Source organism: Pseudoliparis swirei, chromosome 11, assembly GCF_029220125.1.
Source record: "Pseudoliparis swirei isolate HS2019 ecotype Mariana Trench chromosome 11, NWPU_hadal_v1, whole genome shotgun sequence".
NCBI lineage: Eukaryota > Metazoa > Chordata > Actinopteri > Perciformes > Liparidae > Pseudoliparis > Pseudoliparis swirei.
In genome coordinates this window covers 10,678,510-10,699,169 of record NC_079398.1, presented here as the reverse complement: position 1 = coordinate 10,699,169, position 20,660 = coordinate 10,678,510, and the positions used below count along the sequence as shown (strand labels likewise).

Below are 20,660 nucleotides of genomic sequence, written 5' to 3'. Positions count from 1 at the left end.
AAACCTTAATCTGTTGGTAAATTACCTTCAATATATGGACTGTAGGAAGGTTGATGCCAAGTTGCATGTAGTTTGGCAAACCAATAGGTTATTGAGTAGTCCAAATGAGCTGAGAACTAACCAAATGATGGACTCAGTCTTGGCTACAAGCTGACCTCCTTGATGAGAGAGTGTACCAAATTAGGAACTCAAATGAAGATAAGATTTACCACCTGAACAGGGACTTGTACCCTGGACACTTAGATTAAAAGTCTGATGCTCTACCGACTGAGCTATGAGGTGTTTTTCAGGAAAAGATCTGTTTGCGATGAAACCTTAATCTGTTGGTAAATTACCATCAATATATGGACTGTAGGAAGGTTGATGCCAAGTTGCATGTAGTTTGGCAAACCAACAGTTAATTGAGAAGTCCAAGTGAGCTGAGAACTAACCAAATGATGGACTCAGTCTTGGCTACAAGCTGACCTCCTTGATGAGAGAGTGTACCAAATTAGGAACTCAAATGAAGATAAGATTTACCACCTGAACAGGGACTTGAACCCTGGACCCTCAGATTAAAAGTCTGATATGGACTCAGTCTTGGCTACAAGCTGACCTCCTTGATGAGAGAGTGTACCAAATTAGGAACTCAAATGAAGATAAGATTTACCACCTGAACAGGGACTTGAACCCTGGACCCTCAGATTAAAAGTCTGATGCTCTACCGACTGAGCTATCCAGGCTTCAAAAGGACATGTTTTTCAGGAAAAGATCTGTTTGCGATGAAACCTTAATCTGTTGGTAAATTACCTTCAATATATGGACTGTAGGAAGGTTGATGCCAAGTTGCATGTAGTTTGGCAAACCAACAGGTTATTGAGTAGTCCAAATGAGCTGAGAACTAACCAAATGATGGACTCAGTCATGGCCACAAGCTGACCTCCTTGATGAGAAAGTGTACCAAATTAGGAACTCAAATGAAGATAAGATTTAACACCTGAACAGGGACTTGAACCCTGGACCCTCAGATTAAAAGTCTGATGCTCTACCGACTGAGCTATCCAGGCTTCAAAATGAGGTGTTTTTCAGGAAAAGATCTGTTTGCGATGAAACCTTAATCTGTTGGTAAATTACCATCAATATATGGACTGTAGGAAGGTTGATGCCAAGTTGCATGTAGTTTGGCAAACCAACAGGTTATTGAGAAGTCCAAGTGAGCTGAGAACTAACCAAATGATGGACTCAGTCTTGGCTACAAGCTGACCTCCTTGATGAGAGAGTGTACCAAATTAGGAACTCAAATGAAGATAAGATTTACCACCTGAACAGGGACTTGAACCCTGGACCCTCAGATTAAAAGTCTGATGCTCTACCGACTGAGCTATGAGGTGTTTTTCAGGAAAAGATCTGTTTGCGATGAAACCTTAATCTGTTGGTAAATTACCATCAATATATGGACTGTAGGAAGGTTGATGCCAAGTTGCATGTAGTTTGGCAAACCAACAGGTTATTGAGAAGTCCAAGTGAGCTGAGAACTAACCAAATGATGGACTCAGTCTTGGCTACAAGCTGACCTCCTTGATGAGAGAGTGTACCAAATTAGGAACTCAAATGAAGATAAGATTTACCACCTGAACAGGGACTTGAACCCTGGACCCTCAGATTAAAAGTCTGATGCTCTACCGACTGAGCTATCCAGGCTTCAAAAGGATGTGTTTTTCAGGAAAAGATCTGTTTGCGATGAAACCTTAATCTGTTGGTAAATTACCTTCAATATATGGACTGTAGGAAGGTTGATGCCAAGTTGCATGTAGTTTGGCAAACCAATAGGTTATTGAGTAGTCCAAATGAGCTGAGAACTAACCAAATAAAGGACTCAGTCATGGCCACAAGCTGACCTCCTTGATGAGAAAGTGTACCAAATTAGGAACTCAAATGAAGATAAGATTTAACACCTGAACAGGGACTTGAACCCTGGATCCTCAGATTAAAAGTCTGATGGTCTACCGACTGAGCTATCCAGGCTTCCATATGAGGTGTTTTTCAGGAAAAGATCTGTTTGCGATGAAACCTTAATCTGTTGGTAAATTACCATCAATATATGGACTGTAGGAAGGTTGATGCCAAATTGCATGTAGTTTGGCAAACCAACAGGTTATTGAGAAGTCCAAGTGAGCTGAGAACTAACCAAATGATGGACTCAGTCTTGGCTACAAGCTGACCTCCTTGATGAGAGAGTGTACCAAATTAGGAACTCAAATGAAGATAAGATTTACCACCTGAACAGGGACTTGAACCCTGGACCCTCAGATTAAAAGTCTGATGCTCTACCGACTGAGCTATCCAGGCTTCAAAAGGAGGTGTTTTTCAGGAAAAGATCTGTTTGCGATGAAATCTTAATCTGTTGGTAAATTACTTTTAATATATGGACTGTAGGAAGGTTGATGCCAAGTTGCATGTAGTTTGGTAAACCAACAGGTAATTGAGAAGTCCAAGTGAGCTGAGAACTAACCAAATGATGGACTCAGTCTTGGCTACAAGCTGACCTCCTTGATGAGAGAGTGTACCAAATTAGGAACTCAAATGAAGATAAGATTTACCACCTGAACAGGGACTTGAACCCTGGACCCTCAGATTAAAAGTCTGATGCTCTACCGACTGAGCTATCCAGGCTTCAAAAGGATGTGTTTTCAGGAAAAGATCTGTTTGCGATGAAACCTTAATCTGTTTGTAAATTACCTTCAATATATGGACTGTAGGAAGGTTGATGCCAAGTTGCATGTAGTTTGGCAAACCACAGGTTATTGAGAAGTTCAAGTGAGCTGAGAACTAACCAAATGATGGACTCAGTCTTGGCTACAAGCTGACCTCCTTGATGAGAGAGTGTACCAAATTAGGAACTCAAATGAAGATAAGATTTACCACCTGAACAGGGACTTGAACCCTGGACCCTCAGATTAAAAGTCTGATGCTCTACCGACTGAGCTATCCAGGCTTCGATATGAGGTGTTTTTCAGGAAAAGATCTGTTTGCGATGAAACCTTAATCTGTTGGTAAATTACCTTCAATATATGGACTGTAGGAAGGTTGATGCCAAGTTGCATGTAGTTTGGCAAACCAACAGGTTATTGAGAAGTCCAAATGAGCTGAGAATTTACCAAATAAAGGACTCAGTCATGGCTACAAGCTGACCTCCTTGATGAGAAAGTGTACCAAATTAGGAACTCAAATGAAGATAAGATTTAACACCTGAACAGGGACTTGAACCCTGGACCCTCAGATTAAAAGTCTGATGCTCTACCGACTGAGCTATCCAGGCTTCAAAAGGACGTGTTTTTCAGGAAAAGATCTGTTTGCGATGAAACCTTAATCTGTTGGTAAATTACCATCAATATATGGACTGTAGGAAGGTTGATGCCAAGTTGCATGTAGTTTGGCAAACCAACAGGTTATTGAGAAGTCCAAGTGAGCTGAGAACTAACCAAATGATGGACTCAGTCTTGGCTACAAGCTGACCTCCTTGATGAGAGAGTGTACCAAATTAGGAACTCAAATGAAGATAAGATTTACCACCTGAACAGGGACTTGAACCCTGGACCTCAGATTAAAAGTCTGATGCTCTACCGACTGAGCTATCCAGGCTTCAAAATTATGTGTTTTTCAGGAAAAGATCTGTTTGCGATGAAACCTTAATGTGTTGGTAAATTACCATCAATATATGGACTGTAGGAAGGTTGATGCCAAGTTGCATGTAGTTTGGCAAACCAACAGGTTATTGAGAAGTCCAAGTGAGCTGAGAACTAACCAAATGATGGACTCAGTCTTGGCTACAAGCTGACCTCCTTGCTGAGAGAGTGTACCAAATTAGAGACTCAAATGAAGATAAGATTTACCACCTGAACAGGGACTTGAACCCTGGACCCTCAGATTAAAAGTCTGATGCTCTACCGACTGAGCTATCCAGGCTTCAAAAACTAGTGTTTTTCAGGAAAAGATCTGTTTGCGATGAAACCTTAATCTGTTGGTAAATTACCTTCAATATATGGACTGTAGGAAGGTTGATGCCAAGTTGCATGTAGTTTGGCAAACCAATAGGTTATTGAGTAGTCCAAATGAGCTGAGAACTAACCAAATAAAGGACTCAGTCATGGCCACAAGCTGACCTCCTTGATGAGAAAGTGTACCAAATTAGGAACTCAAATGAAGATAAGATTTACCGCCTGAACAGGGACTTGAACCCTGGACCCTCAGATTAAAAGTCTGATGCTCTACCGACTGAGCTATCCAGGCTTCAAAAGGACGTGTTTTTCAGGAAAAGATCTGTTTGCGATGAAACCTTAATCTGTTGGTAAATTACCATCAATATATGGACTGTAGAAAGGTTGATGCCAAGTTGCATGTAGTTTGGTAAATCTACAGTTAATTGAGAAGTCCAAGTGAGCTGAGAACTAACCAAATGATGGACTCAGTCTTGGCTACAAGCTGACCTCCTTGATGAGAGAGTGTACCAAATTAGGAACTCAAATGAAGATAAGATTTACCACCTGAACAGGGACTTGAACCCTGGACCCTCAGATTAAAAGTCTGATGCTCTACCGACTGAGCTATCCAGGCTTCAAAATGATGTGTTTTTCAGGAAAAGATCTGTTTGCGATGAAACCTTAATCTGTTGGTAAATTACCATCAATATATGGACTGTAGGAAGGTTGATGCCAAGTTGCATGTAGTTTGGCAAACCAACAGGTTATTGAGAAGTCCAAGTGAGCTGAGAACTAACCAAATGATGGACTCAGTCTTGGCTACAAGCTGACCTCCTTGATGAGAGAGTGTACCAAATTAGGAACTCAAATGAAGATAAGATTTACCACCTGAACAGGGACTTGAACCCTGGACCCTCAGATTAAAAGTCTGATGCTCTACCGACTGAGCTATCCAGGCTTCGATATGAGGTGTTTTTCAGGAAAAGATCTGTTTGCGATGAAACCTTAATCTGTTGGTAAATTACCATCAATATATGGACTGTAGGAAGGTTGATGCCAAGTTGCATGTAGTTTGGCAAACCAATAGGTTATTGAGTAGTCCAAATGAGCTGAGAACTAACCAAATAAAGGACTCAGTCATGGCCACAAGCTGACCTCCTTGATGAGAAAGTGTACCAAATTAGGAACTCAAATGAAGATAAGATTTAACACCTGAACAGGGACTTGAACCCTGGACCCTCAGATTAAAAGTCTGATGCTCTACCGACTGAGCTATCCAGGCTTCCATATGAGGTGTTTTTCAGGAAAAGATCTGTTTGTGATGAAACCTTAATCTGTTGGTAAATTACCATCAATATATGGACTTTAGGAAGGTTGATGCCAAATTGCATGTAGTTTGGCAAACCAACAGGTTATTGAGAAGTCCAAGTGAGCTGAGAACTAACCAAATGATGGACTCAGTCTTGGCTACAAGCTGGCCTCCTTGATGAGAGAGTGTACCAAATTAGGAACTCAAATGAAGATAAGATTTAACACCTGAACAGGGACTTGAACCCTGGACCCTCAGATTAAAAGTCTGATGCTCTACCGACTGAGCTATCCAGGCTTCAAAAGGACGTGTTTTTCAGGAAAAGATCTGTTTGCGATGAAACCTTAATCTGTTGGTAAATTACCTTCAATATATAGACTGTAGGAAAGTTGATGCCAAGTTGCATGAAGTTTGGTAAATCTACAGTTAATTGAGAAGTCCAAGTGAGCTGAGAACTAACCAAATGATGGACTCAGTCTTGGCTACAAGCTGACCTCCTTGATGAGAGAGTGTACCAAATTAGGAACTCAAATGAAGAAAAGATTTACCACCTGAACAGGGACTTGAACCCTGGACCCTCAGATTAAAAGTCTGATGCTCTACCGACTGAGCTATCCAGGCTTCAAAATGATGTGTTTTTCAGGAAAAGATCTGTTTGCGAAGAAACCTTAATCTGTTGGTAAATTACCATCAATATATGGACTGTAGGAAGGTTGATGCCAAGTTGCATGTAGTTTGGCAAACCAATAGGTTATTGAGTAGTCCAAATGAGCTGAGAACTAACCAAATAAAGGACTCAGTCATGGCCACAAGCTGACCTCCTTGATGAGAAAGTGTACCAAATTAGGAACTCAAATGAAGATAAGATTTAACACCTGAACAGGGACTTGAACCCTGGACCCTCAGATTAAAAGTCTGATGCTCTACCGACTGAGCTATCCAGGCTTCAAAAGGATGTGTTTTTCAGGAAAAGATCTGTTTGCGATGAAACCTTAATCTGTTGGTAAATTACCATCAATATATGGACTGTAGGAAGGTTGATGCCAAGTTGCATGTAGTTTGGCAAACCAACAGGTTATTGAGAAGTCCAAGTGAGCTGAGAACTAACCAAATGATGGACTCAGTCTTGGCTACAAGCTGACCTCCTTGATGAGAGAGTGTACCAAATTAGGAACTCAAATGAAGATAAGATTTACCACCTGAACAGGGACTTGAACCCTGGACCCTCAGATTAAAAGTCTGATGCTCTACCGACTGAGCTATCCAGGCTTCAAATGAGGTGTTTTCAGGAAAAGATCTGTTTGCGATGAAACCTTAATCTGTTGGTAAATTACCATCAATATATGGACTGTAGGAAGGTTGATGCCAAGTTGCATGTAGTTTGGCAAACCAATAGGTTATTGAGTAGTCCAAATGAGCTGAGAACTAACCAAATGATGGACTCAGTCTTGGCTACAAGCTGACCTCCTTGATGAGAGAGTGTACCAAATTAGGAACTCAAATGAAGATAAGATTTACCACCTGAACAGGGACTTGAACCCTGGACCCTCAGATTAAAAGTCTGATGCTCTACCGACTGAGCTATCCAGGCTTCAAAAGGAGGTGTTTTTCAGGAAAAGATCTGTTTGCGATGAAACCTTAATCTGTTGGTAAATTACCTTCAATATATGGACTGTAGGAAGGTTGACGCCTAGTTGCATGAAGTTTGGTAAATCTACAGTTAATTGAGAAGTCCAAGTGAGCTGAGAACTAACCAAATGATGGACTCAGTCTTGGCTACAAGCTGGCCTCCTTGATGAGAGAGTGTACCAAATTAGGAACTCAAATGAAGATAAGATTTACCACCTGAACAGGGACTTGAACCCTGGACCCTCAGATTAAAAGTCTGATGCTCTACCGACTGAGCTATCCAGGCTTCGATATGAGGTGTTTTTCAGGAAAAGATCTGTTTGCGATGAAACCTTAATCTGTTGGTAAATTACCATCAATATATGGACTGTAGGAAGGTTGATGCCAAGTTGCATGTAGTTTGGCAAACCAACAGGTTATTGAGAAGTCCAAGTGAGCTGAGAACTAACCAAATGATGGACTCAGTCTTGGCTACAAGCTGACCTCCTTGATGAGAGAGTGTACCAAATTAGGAACTCAAATGAAGATAAGATTTACCACCTGAACAGGGACTTGAACCCTGGACCCTCAGATTAAAAGTCTGATGCTCTACCGACTGAGCTATCCAGGCTTCAAAATGATGTGTTTTTCAGGAAAAGATCTGTTTGCGATGAAACCTTAATCTGTTGGTAAATTACCTTCAATATATGGACTGTAGGAAGGTTGATGCCAAGTTGCATGTAGTTTGGCAAACCAATAGGTTATTGAGTAGTCCAAATGAGCTGAGAACTAACCAAATAAAGGACTCAGTCATGGCTACAAACTGACCTCCTTGTGTGTACCAAATTAGGAACTCAAATGAAGATAAGATTTAACACCTGAACAGGGACTTGAACCCTGGACCCTCAGATTAAAAGTCTGATGCTCTACCGACTGAGCTATCCAGGCTTCAAAATGACGTGTTTTTCAGGAAAAGATCTGTTTGCGATGAAACCTTAATCTGTTGGTAAATTACCATCAATATATGGACTGTAGGAAGGTTGATGCCAAGTTGCATGTAGTTTGGCAAACCAACAGGTTATTGAGAAGTCCAAGTGAGCTGAGAACTAACCAAATGATGGACTCAGTCTTGGCTACAAGCTGACCTCCTTGATGAGAGAGTGTACCAAATTAGGAACTCAAATGAAGATAAGATTTACCACCTGAACAGGGACTTGAACCCTGGACCCTCAGATTAAAAGTCTGATGCTCTACCGACTGAGCTATCCAGGCTTCAAAAGGAGGTGTTTTTCAGGAAAAGATCTGTTTGCGATGAAATCTTAATCTGTTGGTAAATTACCTTCAATATATGGACTGTAGGAAGGTTGATGCCAAGTTGCATGTAGTTTGGCAAACCAACAGGTTATTGAGAAGTCCAAGTGAGCTGAGAACTAACCAAATGATGGACTCAGTCTTGGCTACAAGCTGACCTCCTTGATGAGAGAGTGTACCAAATTAGGAACTCAAATGAAGATAAGATTTACCACCTGAACAGGGACTTGAACCCTGGACCCTCAGATTAAAAGTCTGATGCTCTACCGACTGAGCTATCCAGGCTTCAAAATGATGTGTTTTGCAGGAAAAGATCTGTTTGCGATGAAACCTTAATCTGTTGGTAAATTACCATCAATATATGGACTGTAGGAAGGTTGATGCCAAGTTGCATGTAGTTTGGCAAACCAACAGGTTATTGAGAAGTCCAAGTGAGCTGAGAACTAACCAAATGATGGACTCAGTCTTGGCTACAAGCTGACCTCCTTGATGAGAGTGTACCAAATTAGGAACTCAAATGAAGATAAGATTTACCACCTGAACAGGGACTTGAACCCTGGACCCTCAGATTAAAAGTCTGATGCTCTACCGACTGAGCTATCCAGGCTTCAAAATGATGTGTTTTTCAGGAAAAGATCTGTTTGCGATGAAACCTTAATCTGTTGGTAAATTACCTTCAATATATGGACTGTAGGAAGGTTGATGCCAAGTTGCATGTAGTTTGGCAAACCAACAGGTTATTGAGAAGTCCAAATGAGCTGAGAATTTACCAAATAAAGGACTCAGTCATGGCTACAAACTGACCTCCTTGATGAGAGAGTGTACCAAATTATGAACTCAAATGAAGATAAGATTTACCGCCTGAACAGGGACTTGAACCCTGGACCCTCAGATTAAAAGCCTGATGCTCTACCGACTGAGCTATCCAGGCTTCAAAATGAAGTGTTTTCAGGAAAAGATCTGTTTGCGATGAAACCTTAATCTGTTGGTAAATTACCATCAATATATGGACTGTAGGAAGGTTGATGCCAAGTTGCATGTAGTTTGGCAAACCAACAGGTTATTGAGAAGTCCAAGTGAGCTGAGAACTAACCAAATGATGGACTCAGTCTTGGCTACAAGCTGACCTCCTTGATGAGAGTGTACCAAATTAGGAACTCAAATGAAGATAAGATTTACCACCTGAACAGGGACTTGAACCCTGGACCCTCAGATTAAAAGTCTGATGCTCTACCGACTGAGCTATCCAGGCGAGGTGTTTTTCAGGAAAAGATCTGTTTGCGATGAAACCTTAATCTGTTGGTAAATTACCATCAATATATGGACTGTAGGAAGGTTGATGCCAAGTTGCATGTAGTTTGGCAAACCAACAGGTTATTGAGAAGTCCAAGTGAGCTGAGAACTAACCAAATGATGGACTCAGTCTTGGCTACAAGCTGGCCTCCTTGATGAGAGAGTGTCCCAAACTATGAACTCAAATGAAGATAAGATTTACCGCCTGAACAGGGACTTGAACCCTGGACCCTCAGATTAAAAGTCTGATGCTCTACCGACTGAGCTATCCAGGCTTCAAAAGGAGGTGTTTTCAGGAAAAGATCTGTTTGCGATGAAACCTTAATCTGTTGGTAAATTACCATCAATATATGGACTGTAGGAAGGTTGATGCCAAGTTGCATGTAGTTTGGCAAACCAACAGGTTATTGAGAAGTCCAAGTGAGCTGAGAACTAACCAAATGATGGACTCAGTCTTGGCTACAAGCTGACCTCCTTGATGAGAGAGTGTACCAAATTAGGAACTCAAATGAAGATAAGATTTACCACCTGAACAGGGACTTGAACCCTGGACCCTCAGATTAAAAGTCTGATGCTCTACCGACTGAGCTATCCAGGCTTCAAAAGGATGTGTTTTTCAGGAAAAGATCTGTTTGCGATGAAACCTTAATCTGTTGGTAAATTACCTTCAATATATGGACTGTAGGAAGGTTGATGCCAAGTTGCATGTAGTTTGGCAAACCAATAGGTTATTGAGTAGTCCAAATGAGCTGAGAACTAACCAAATAAAGGACTCAGTCATGGCCACAAGCTGACCTCCTTGATGAGAAAGTGTACCAAATTAGGAACTCAAATGAAGATAAGATTTAACACCTGAACAGGGACTTGAACCCTGGACCCTCAGATTAAAAGTCTGATGCTCTACCGACTGAGCTATCCAGGCTTCCATATGAGGTGTTTTCAGGAAAAGATCTGTTTGCGATGAAACCTTAATCTGTTGGTAAATTACCATCAATATATGGACTGTAGGAAGGTTGATGCCAAGTTGCATGTAGTTTGGCAAACCAATAGGTTATTGAGTAGTCCAAATGAGCTGAGAACTAACCAAATGATGGACTCAGTCTTGGCTACAAGCTGACCTCCTTGATGAGAGAGTGTACCAAATTAGGAACTCAAATGAAGATAAGATTTACCACCTGAACAGGGACTTGAACCCTGGACCCTCAGATTAAAAGTCTGATGCTCTACCGACTGAGCTATCCAGGCTTCAAAAGGAAGTGTTTTTCAGGAAAAGATCTGTTTGCGATGAAACCTTAATCTGTTGGTAAATTACCATCAATATATGGACTGTAGGAAGGTTGATGCCAAGTTGCATGTAGTTTGGCAAACCAACAGGTTATTGAGAAGTCCAAGTGAGCTGAGAACTAACCAAATGATGGACTCAGTCTTGGCTACAAGCTGACCTCCTTGATGAGAGAGTGTACCAAATTAGGAACTCAAATGAAGATAAGATTTACCACCTGAACAGGGACTTGAACCCTGGACCCTCAGATTAAAAGTCTGATGCTCTACCGACTGAGCTATCCAGGCTTCAAAAGGAGGTGTTTTTCAGGAAAAGATCTGTTTGCGATGAAATCTTAATCTGTTGGTAAATTACTTTTAATATATGGACTGTAGGAAGGTTGATGCCAAGTTGCATGAAGTTTGGCAAACCTACAGGTTATTGAGAAGTCCAAGTGAGCTGAGAACTAACCAAATGATGGACTCAGTCTTGGCTACAAGCTGACCTCCTTGATGAGAGAGTGTACCAAATTAGGAACTCAAATGAAGATAAGATTTACCACCTGAACAGGGACTTGAACCCTGGACCCTCAGATTAAAAGTCTGATGCTCTACCGACTGAGCTATCCAGGCTTCAAACGGATGTGTTTTTCAGGAAAAGATCTGTTTGCGATGAAACCTTAATCTGTTGGTAAATTACCTTCAATATATGGACTGTAGGAAGGTTGATGCCAAGTTGCATGTAGTTTGGCAAACCAACAGGTTATTGAGAAGTTCAAGTGAGCTGAGAACTAACCAAATGATGGACTCAGTCATGGCCACAAGCTGACCTCCTTGATGAGAAAGTGTACCAAATTAGGAACTCAAATGAAGATAAGATTTACCACCTGAACAGGGACTTGAACCCTGGACCCTCAGATTAAAAGTCTGATGCTCTACCGACTGAGCTATCCAGGCTTCAAAAGGAAATGTTTTTCAGGAAAAGATCTGTTTGTGATGAAACCTTAATCTGTTGGTAAATTACCATCAATATATGGACTGTAGGAAGGTTGATGCCAAGTTGCATGTAGTTTGGCAAACCAACAGGTTATTGAGAAGTCCAAGTGAGCTGAGAACTAACCAAATGATGGACTCAGTCTTGGCTACAAGCTGGCCTCCTTGATGAGAGTGTCCCAAACTACGAACTCAAATGAAGATAAGATTTACCGCCTGAACAGGGACTTGAACCCTGGACCCTCAGATTAAAAGTCTGATGCTCTACCGACTGAGCTATCCAGGCTTCGATATGAGGTGTTTTTCAGGAAAAGATCTGTTTGCGATGAAACCTTAATCTGTTGGTAAATTACCATCAATATATGGACTGTAGGAAGGTTGATGCCAAGTTGCATGTAGTTTGGCAAACCAATAGGTTATTGAGTAGTCCAAATGAGCTGAGAACTAACCAAATAAAGGACTCAGTCATGGCCACAAGCTGACCTCCTTGATGAGAAAGTGTACCAAATTAGGAACTCAAATGAAGATAAGATTTAACACCTGAACAGGGACTTGAACCCTGGACCCTCAGATTAAAAGTCTGATGCTCTACCGACTGAGCTATCCAGGCTTCAAAATGATGTGTTTTTCAGGAAAAGATCTGTTTGCGATGAAACCTTAATCTGTTGGTAAATTACCTTCAATATATGGACTGTAGGAAGGTTGATGCCAAGTTGCATGTAGTTTGGCAAACCAACAGGTTATTGAGAAGTCCAAGTGAGCTGAGAACTAACCAAATGATGGACTCAGTCTTGGCTACAAGCTGACCTCTATGATGAGAAAGTGTACCAAATTAGGAACTCAAATGAAGATAAGATTTAACACCTGAACAGGGACTTGAACCCTGGACCCTCAGATTAAAAGTCTGATGCTCTACCGACTGAGCTATCCAGGCTTCAAAAGGACGTGTTTTTCAGGAAAAGATCTGTTTGCGATGAAACCTTAATCTGTTGGTAAATTACCATCAATATATGGACTGTAGGAAGGTTGATGCCAAGTTGCATGTAGTTTGGCAAACCAACAGTTAATTGAGAAGTCCAAGTGAGCTGAGAACTAACCAAATGATGGACTCAGTCTTGGCTACAAGCTGGCCTCCTTGATGAGAGAGTGTCCCAAACTACAAACTCAAATGAAGATAAGATTTACCACCTGAACAGGGACTTGAACCCTGGACCCTCAGATTAAAAGTCTGATGCTCTACCGACTGAGCTATCCAGGCTTCAAAAGGATGTGTTTTTCAGGAAAAGATCTGTTTATGAAAACCTTAATCTGTTGGTAAATTACCATCAATATATGGACTGTAGGAAGGTTGATGCCAAGTTGCATGTAGTTTGGCAAACCAACAGGTTATTGAGAAGTCCAAATGAGCTGAGAACTAACCAAATAAAGGACTCAGTCATGGCCACAAGCTGACCTCCTTGATGAGAAAGTGTACCAAATGATGAACTCAAATGAAGATAAGATTTACCACCTGAACAGGGACTTGAACCCTGGACCCTCAGATTAAAAGTCTGATGCTCTACCGACTGAGCTATCCAGGCTTCAAAAGGATGTGTTTTTCAGGAAAAGATCTGTTTGCGATGAAACCTTAATCTGTTGGTAAATTACCTTCAATATATGGACTGTAGGAAGGTTGATGCCAAGTTGCATGTAGTTTGGCAAACCAACAGGTTATTGAGAAGTCCAAATGAGCTGAGAACTAACCAAATAAAGGACTCAGTCATGGCCACAAGCTGACCTCCTTGATGAGAAAGTGTACCAAATTAGGAACTCAAATGAAGATAAGATTTAACACCTGAACAGGGACTTGAACCCTGGACCCTCAGATTAAAAGTCTGATGGTCTACCGACTGAGCTATCCAGGCTTCCATATGAGGTGTTTTTCAGGAAAAGATCTGTTTGCGATGAAACCTTAATCTGTTGGTAAATTACCATCAATATATGGACTTTAGGAAGGTTGATGCCAAATTGCATGTAGTTTGGCAAACCAACAGGTTATTGAGAAGTCCAAGTGAGCTGAGAACTAACCAAATGATGGACTCAGTCTTGGCTACAAGCTGGCCTCCTTGATGAGAGAGTGTCCCAAACTACAAACTCAAATGAAGATAAGATTTACCGCCTGAACAGGGACTTGAACCCTGGACCCTCAGATTAAAAGTCTGATGCTCTACCGACTGAGCTATCCAGGCTTCAAAAGGACATGTTTTTCAGGAAAAGATCTGTTTGCGATGAAACCTTAATCTGTTGGTAAATTACCTTCAATATATGGACTGTAGGAAGGTTGATGCCAAGTTGCATGTAGTTTGGCAAACCAATAGGTTATTGAGTAGTCCAAATGAGCTGAGAACTAACCAAATAAAGGACTCAGTCATGGCCACAAACTGACCTCTATGATGAGAAAGTGTACCAAATTAGGAACTCAAATGAAGATAAGATTTAACACCTGAACAGGGACTTGAACCCTGGACCCTCAGATTAAAAGTCTGATGCTCTACCGACTGAGCTATCCAGGCTTCAAAAGGACGTGTTTTTCAGGAAAAGATCTGTTTATGAAACCTTAATCTGTTGGTAAATTACCATCAATATATGGACTGTAGGAAGGTTGATGCCAAGTTGCATGTAGTTTGGCAAACCAACAGGTTATTGAGAAGTCCAAGTGAGCTGAGAACTAACCAAATGATGGACTCAGTCTTGGCTACAAGCTGACCTCCTTGATGAGAAAGTGTACCAAATGATGAACTCAAATGAAGATAAGATTTACCGCCTGAACAGGGACTTGAACCCTGGACCCTCAGATTAAAAGTCTGATGCTCTACCGACTGAGCTATCCAGGCTTCGATATGAGGTGTTTTTCAGGAAAAGATCTGTTTGCGATGAAACCTTAATCTGTTGGTAAATTACCATCAATATATGGACTGTAGGAAGGTTGATGCCAAGTTGCATGTAGTTTGGCAAACCAACAGGTTATTGAGAAGTCCAAGTGAGCTGAGAACTAACCAAATGATGGACTCAGTCTTGGCTACAAGCTGGCCTCCTTGATGAGAGAGTGTCCCAAACTACGAACTCAAATGAAGATAAGATTTACCGCCTGAACAGGGACTTGAACCCTGGACCCTCAGATTAAAAGTCTGATGCTCTACCGACTGAGCTATCCAGGCTTCAAAAGGACGTGTTTTTCAGGAAAAGATCTGTTTGCGATGAAACCTTAATCTGTTGGTAAATTACCTTCAATATATGGACTGTAGGAAGGTTGATGCCAAGTTGCATGTAGTTTGGCAAACCTACAGGTTTATTGAGTAGTCCAAATGAGCTGAGAACTAACCAAATGATGGACTCAGTCTTGGCTACAAGCTGACCTCCTTGATGAGAGAGTGTACCAAATTAGGAACTCAAATGAAGATAAGATTTAACACCTGAACAGGGACTTGAACCCTGGACCCTCAGATTAAAAGTCTGATGCTCTACCGACTGAGCTATCCAGGCTTCAAAAGGACGTGTTTTTCAGGAAAAGATCTGTTTGCGAAGAAACCTTAATCTGTTGGTAAATTACCTTCAATATATGGACTGTAGGAAGGTTGATGCCAAGTTGCATGTAGTTTGGCAAACCAATAGGTTATTGAGTAGTCCAAATGAGCTGAGAACTAACCAAATAAAGGACTCAGTCATGGCCACAAGCTGACCTCCTTGATGAGAAAGTGTACCAAATTAGGAACTCAAATGAAGATAAGATTTAACACCTGAACAGGGACTTGAACCCTGGACACTCAGATTAAAAGTCTGATGCTCTACCGACTGAGCTATCCAGGCTTCGATATGAGGTGTTTTTCAGGAAAAGATCTGTTTGCGATGAAACCTTAATCTGTTGGTAAATTACCATCAATATATGGACTGTAGGAAGGTTGATGCCAAGTTGCATGTAGTTTGGCAAACCAACAGGTTATTGAGAAGTCCAAGTGAGCTGAGAACTAACCAAATGATGGACTCAGTCTTGGCTACAAGCTGGCCTCCTTGATGAGAGAGTGTCCCAAACTACGAACTCAAATGAAGATAAGATTTACCGCCTGAACAGGGACTTGTACCCTGGACACTTAGATTAAAAGTCTGATGCTCTACCGACTGAGCTATCCAGGCTTCAAAGCTATGTGTTTTTCAGGAAAAGATCTGTTTGCGATGAAACCTTAATCTGTTGGTAAATTACCATCAATATATGGACTGTAGGAAGGTTGATGCCAAGTTGCATGTAGTTTTGGCAAACCAACAGGTCCAAGTGAGCTGAGAACTAACCAAATGATGGACTCAGTCTTGGCTACAAGCTGACCTCCTTGATGAGAGAGTGTACCAAATTAGGAACTCAAATGAAGATAAGATTTACCGCCTGAACAGGGACTTGAACCCTGGACCCTCAGATTAAAAGTCTGATGCTCTACCGACTGAGCTATCCAGGCTTCGTTATGAGGTGTTTTTCAGGAAAAGATCTGTTTGCGATGAAACCTTAATCTGTTGGTAAATTACCATCAATATATGGACTGTAGGAAGGTTGATGCCAAGTTGCATGTAGTTTGGCAAACCAATAGGTTATTGAGTAGTCCAAATGAGCTGAGAACTAACCAAATAAAGGACTCAGTCATGGCCACAAGCTGACCTCCTTGATGAGAAAGTGTACCAAATGATGAACTCAAATGAAGATAAGATTTACCGCCTGAACAGGGACTTGAACCCTGGACCCTCAGATTAAAAGTCTGATGCTCTACCGACTGAGCTATCCAGGCTTCAAAAGGATGTGTTTTTCAAGGAAAAGATCTGTTTGCGATGAAACCTTAATCTGTTGGTAAATTACCTTCAATATATGGACTGTAGGAAAGTTGATGCCAAGTTGCATGTAGTTTGGCAAACCAATAGGTTATTGAGTAGTCCTAATCAGCTGAGAACTTACCAAATGAAGGACTCAGTCATGGCTACAAGCTGACCTCCTTGATGAGAGTGTTGGTTTTGGAAGATAACCCCCTGGACAGGACTCCTGGAAGAAAAGCGGTGCTTTTCGTTACATCATTAGGTTTTTTCAGAAAAGGGTCGGTGGACAATCTTTGGACCCCTTTTAGACTTGAGTGGCCTGGCAGGGAAAAACCCGATTAGAGTCTGATTTTTTAAATACCAAAGGCCAGTTTTTGGCAGGAGATAAGGGGGGTGTTTTTTGGGTTTTGGCCCGCTCCCCCCTGCCGCCCCCATTTGGGGGGGAGCTCATAATATAGTAAAAAGAAGGGGGGGGAAGGGGGACAATTGTTGATTAAGTCCCTGCTGGAAGAAAGGCCACCTTAGGGTGGGGCCTTTTTCCGAAGGGTTGGGGGGCCTTTTTACCCAGGAAAGCCCTCCTTGTGAGGGCCAAAATTTTAAAAAGCCCAAAAGGGGACGTCCCTGATTGGACCAGGAGCAAGGGGCGTGTTTTCAGGGTCTTTTTGCAAGCCCGTTGGGTTTTCCTTTAAATTTGGTTTTCCTGTTGCATAAATTTTGGCACAGTTTTGAAAGGTGGGGAAAAACCAAAGGGCTGTTTGGAAAGGCCCCCTTGGGGGTTTTGGAAAAAACATAAAGGGGGGAAAGGCTGTTCCCTTTTTGGTTTTTTGTGGTCATGGAAACATTTGTGGTTCTCCGAGTCTGCCTGGCCTCGGCAGGAGAAAAGCCTCTGGGACCCATTTTTAGGAAAGGCCGTTTGATTCGGAAAGGGGGGTGCTTTCTTTTCTTTTGCCAGCTCGCCCGGTCCCCTTGGTTTTCTTCCAAATAGTGCCATTTTAAAAGGGGGGGAAACAAACCCCTTGTTTAATTTTTTTTCCCAACTTAAAACATGGGGGAACCTTTCCCAGGTTTTTTTTCTAGGGGGACTTGTTGGTGGGGGTCCGGGTAGTCGGGCCTGATTTTAAAAGGAAAAAATAATCTTTCTTTTTCCTAGATTAAGGTTTTTTTGATGTATCCCTTTTTTCCCGGGGAGGGGTCCCCTTTTTTTTCTTTAGATGTAGGGGCCCCCGGGTTTCCCTTCCATTGGTTTTCCTTTTTACCTAATCTTTCCAAAAAATCAAAGAGTCAAAATTTTTCTTTAAAACCCTTTTTTGCGGTGTAAAGGAAAATTTTTTGAGATTTTGTCAGGCCCGGCCCCCTCCCCTTTTTAGCCCCCTTTGGTAAATAAGTCTCCTAAAATAAACCGTTGCCGTTTGGTCCCTAAACCTAAAAAAATCCTTTTCCGGGAAGTCCTTCTGGGGTTCCCTGGTTTCTGTCTTTGGTCTCGTCCCCCTCTTGTCTTCCTCCGGGGGTCGTAGGTTTTGGGGGTTTTCTTTTCAGGTGTCAAAAAAAGGGAAAAATTGAAGGGCCCGGGGGGGGCGCACCTGGGTGGTAGGCGGTTGGCCCCTTCCATTGGCCCCCCCTAAATCTCTGACCGGTTTGGGTTGGTTTTTGGTTTTGGCCCCTTCTCCTTGGCCTCCCCCTCGGTCCTCCGCAGGCCCCCCGCCGATGGGGTCATCCTGGCTCAATTATTTGTTGGAGTTGGCACCCCCGCGGGCCATGGGCCCTTTTACAGAATGGACACTTGGGGGGTGGGGTTTTATTTTTTTTCTATATATTTTCCCATCTTTCAGCTTATGGCACCCTACAGCAGGCAGTCCACCCCGTGTGGGGTCATTATTTAAAAATGGCCAAAACCCCGGGGCCACAGGGGTTTTAAAAAATTCCCTTACAAAAAAATTTATTTTTTTCTTTTTTTAAAAATTATCCAATCTTTCTGGGGGAAAAAATTTAAAACCCTTAACTAAAGGGAGGAACACCTCCCCTTGGGGGAAAACCCAAAAAGGGCATGGGAAAAACAAAACTTTCAATCACATTAATACAAACGGTAGATAAATCAATTTGTTCCCATCTTCCATGTTGATCAATTGCTCTAATTTCAGGCAAAAATTAAGTACCTCCTCTGTTGCAAAACCTATAGGAAATTTTACCTTTGTGATTCTTGACGACTGATCTGCAAATGTACAATGTGTTATCTGTGCTCCTCTTGGTGAAGCCTCTCACCTGGGCTGTGAAGTCTATGACTTCAAAACACCCTGTCCACCTGGGCTCAGTCCACTTCCCATGTGAACCTCGAGTCTTACCCAGTCACCTGGTTCCACTGATGACTCATCAGCTGGCTCTAGTGGGCTTCAGCAACCTACTTGGAGAAAACTTAGATCTGGTCAGTTATTATTATTATTTTTTCTCTCAGAATATTCTCTGAAATATGTCAAGTCTAGGACTGTCTCCTAACTCTGTAGACCCATGGGTCTTCATCAATAACTCATGGGAGAGATGTTCTCCCTCCTTTGAGGATAACCAGCCATCATTGTCTCAATTGCTTCCAATTGTTGATTAGCTCTCGCGACTATCACCTGTGATTGGGCAACCAGACTGCTCCATGTGAATGTGCTCTCTAGAAATATTTCTCAACTTCTTGTAGGTGTTGGTTTGCAAAATGTGTGCCATTGTCAGATCTGATTCTCCTGTTATCACCATATCTCAGTATCAGTTTCTTCTTTAGACAATTCACCACTGTCTTTGGATCTTCTGTCTGCATGAGCTTGATGTCCTCAATGCAAGTTCGGGAGTCGGTATGGCAGCTGTCATCTGTTTAACCCAGCTGCTGCTCTCCTCTGAGAGGTCAGCTACTTTATTGCCTCTGGCGACTGTGGTCTATAGTTATGGTGTCTCTTCATGACTGTTGCTTCTTCATGGTTCAGGACGACTCTTGGTAGCTGCTTCAATTGGCTGAGTGATTGAGTATAAGTGTGTAATGCGTGGTGAGGTGTGTTTCTTTTGAAATGCCAAGTGTCTTGTTTAAGCCTTTTCAATGTAGTCTAATTTCAGCTGCAGTACATTAGCGATCTCCTTTTAACAGCATATCAGCATCTCAGTTCTACTCCCTCCCTCCTTATTTCTGAAGCAAATTCCATTTGATTCATAAACATGAAGGTGGAGAGAACTCAACACAGCCATCACTGGTCATTGTCACGTTTGTTGTCTCAGCATTCAGCACCTGCAAACCTCTGGTGGTGGTTGGGGACATCCTGTTTGAAACCTCTTCTTTCTGTTAGAAGTTTCTCATTCAGGGATGCTTCTTCATTGGCTCCTCTGCTTCCTCCGCCTTCCAGCATCGATATATCTGTTGATGAGACTGCTATCTCTAATCCCCAGAGTCTTAGACTCAAAATCAGCCAATCCTCACTCAAAGGTGAGTCCAGCCTTTAACACCTAGTGATGAGTTCAAAGTTCGCTAGAACAATGGAGGGTCAAATGTCACTAACCCACGGTCAAAATGTCACTTCCGGTCAAGTCGCTTTAACAAGTATTTTCTAATAAGAGCCTTCTTTTCTTGCGATTTCTCTCTCTTCTGTCTAATTCTTCTCTCATTTGTCTCTCTCTCTGTCTCCTTCTTGTCTCCTTTCTGTCTCCTTTCTGTCTCCTTTCTTTCCAACCTTTTGCAACCTTTCATTGCCTGTCTTTCCTATTTTCTTTTCCTTCATGTAATTCAACTGGCTTCAATCTATAATATTAACATACAGTCACTCTCAGGCAACATACATTAATAACAATATTCTCCCTAATCTTTCTATTATAATGTCTTTTGGCAGGTTCTTCTCTAAACCTCACATGACTAATCCTACGATAATGGCAAGGGTCAGTCCCATGACCATTAGAACAGTTGTCTGCCTTCCAGCTGTTCCTATAGTGGTTTGGGGGGACCTTCTAGCTGGGCTATCCGGATCCCCGACACACCTACGGAGCGACCTCTGTGGCATCAACATCTTTAGATCTGATTGTGTTTCTGTCAATGTCCCTGTTGGACGGGTGGCTGGGGCACAATGTGTCAGGTGGTG

General features: G+C 42.0%; 8 non-coding genes across 8 annotated transcripts; all 8 read right to left on the bottom strand.

Annotated features, from left to right (window-relative positions):
• Positions 1-4,196: 4,196 nt before the first annotated feature.
• trnak-uuu (transfer RNA lysine (anticodon UUU)) lies at positions 4,197-4,269 on the bottom strand. The gene has a single exon. It is a non-coding gene; the product is annotated as a tRNA-Lys (tRNA).
• Positions 4,270-9,682: 5,413 nt separating this feature from the next.
• Positions 9,683-9,755, bottom strand: trnak-uuu (transfer RNA lysine (anticodon UUU)). The gene has a single exon. It is a non-coding gene; the product is annotated as a tRNA-Lys (tRNA).
• Positions 9,756-11,946: 2,191 nt separating this feature from the next.
• Positions 11,947-12,019, bottom strand: trnak-uuu (transfer RNA lysine (anticodon UUU)). Its single transcript has one exon. It is a non-coding gene; the product is annotated as a tRNA-Lys (tRNA).
• A 1,869-nt stretch (positions 12,020-13,888) lies between these two features.
• Positions 13,889-13,961, bottom strand: trnak-uuu (transfer RNA lysine (anticodon UUU)). Its single transcript has one exon. It is a non-coding gene; the product is annotated as a tRNA-Lys (tRNA).
• Positions 13,962-14,533: 572 nt separating this feature from the next.
• On the bottom strand, positions 14,534-14,606 carry trnak-uuu (transfer RNA lysine (anticodon UUU)). The gene has a single exon. It is a non-coding gene; the product is annotated as a tRNA-Lys (tRNA).
• Positions 14,607-14,857: 251 nt separating this feature from the next.
• On the bottom strand, positions 14,858-14,930 carry trnak-uuu (transfer RNA lysine (anticodon UUU)). The gene has a single exon. It is a non-coding gene; the product is annotated as a tRNA-Lys (tRNA).
• A 1,214-nt stretch (positions 14,931-16,144) lies between these two features.
• trnak-uuu (transfer RNA lysine (anticodon UUU)) lies at positions 16,145-16,217 on the bottom strand. The gene has a single exon. It is a non-coding gene; the product is annotated as a tRNA-Lys (tRNA).
• Positions 16,218-16,468: 251 nt separating this feature from the next.
• Positions 16,469-16,541, bottom strand: trnak-uuu (transfer RNA lysine (anticodon UUU)). Its single transcript has one exon. It is a non-coding gene; the product is annotated as a tRNA-Lys (tRNA).
• Positions 16,542-20,660: the final 4,119 nt, after the last annotated feature.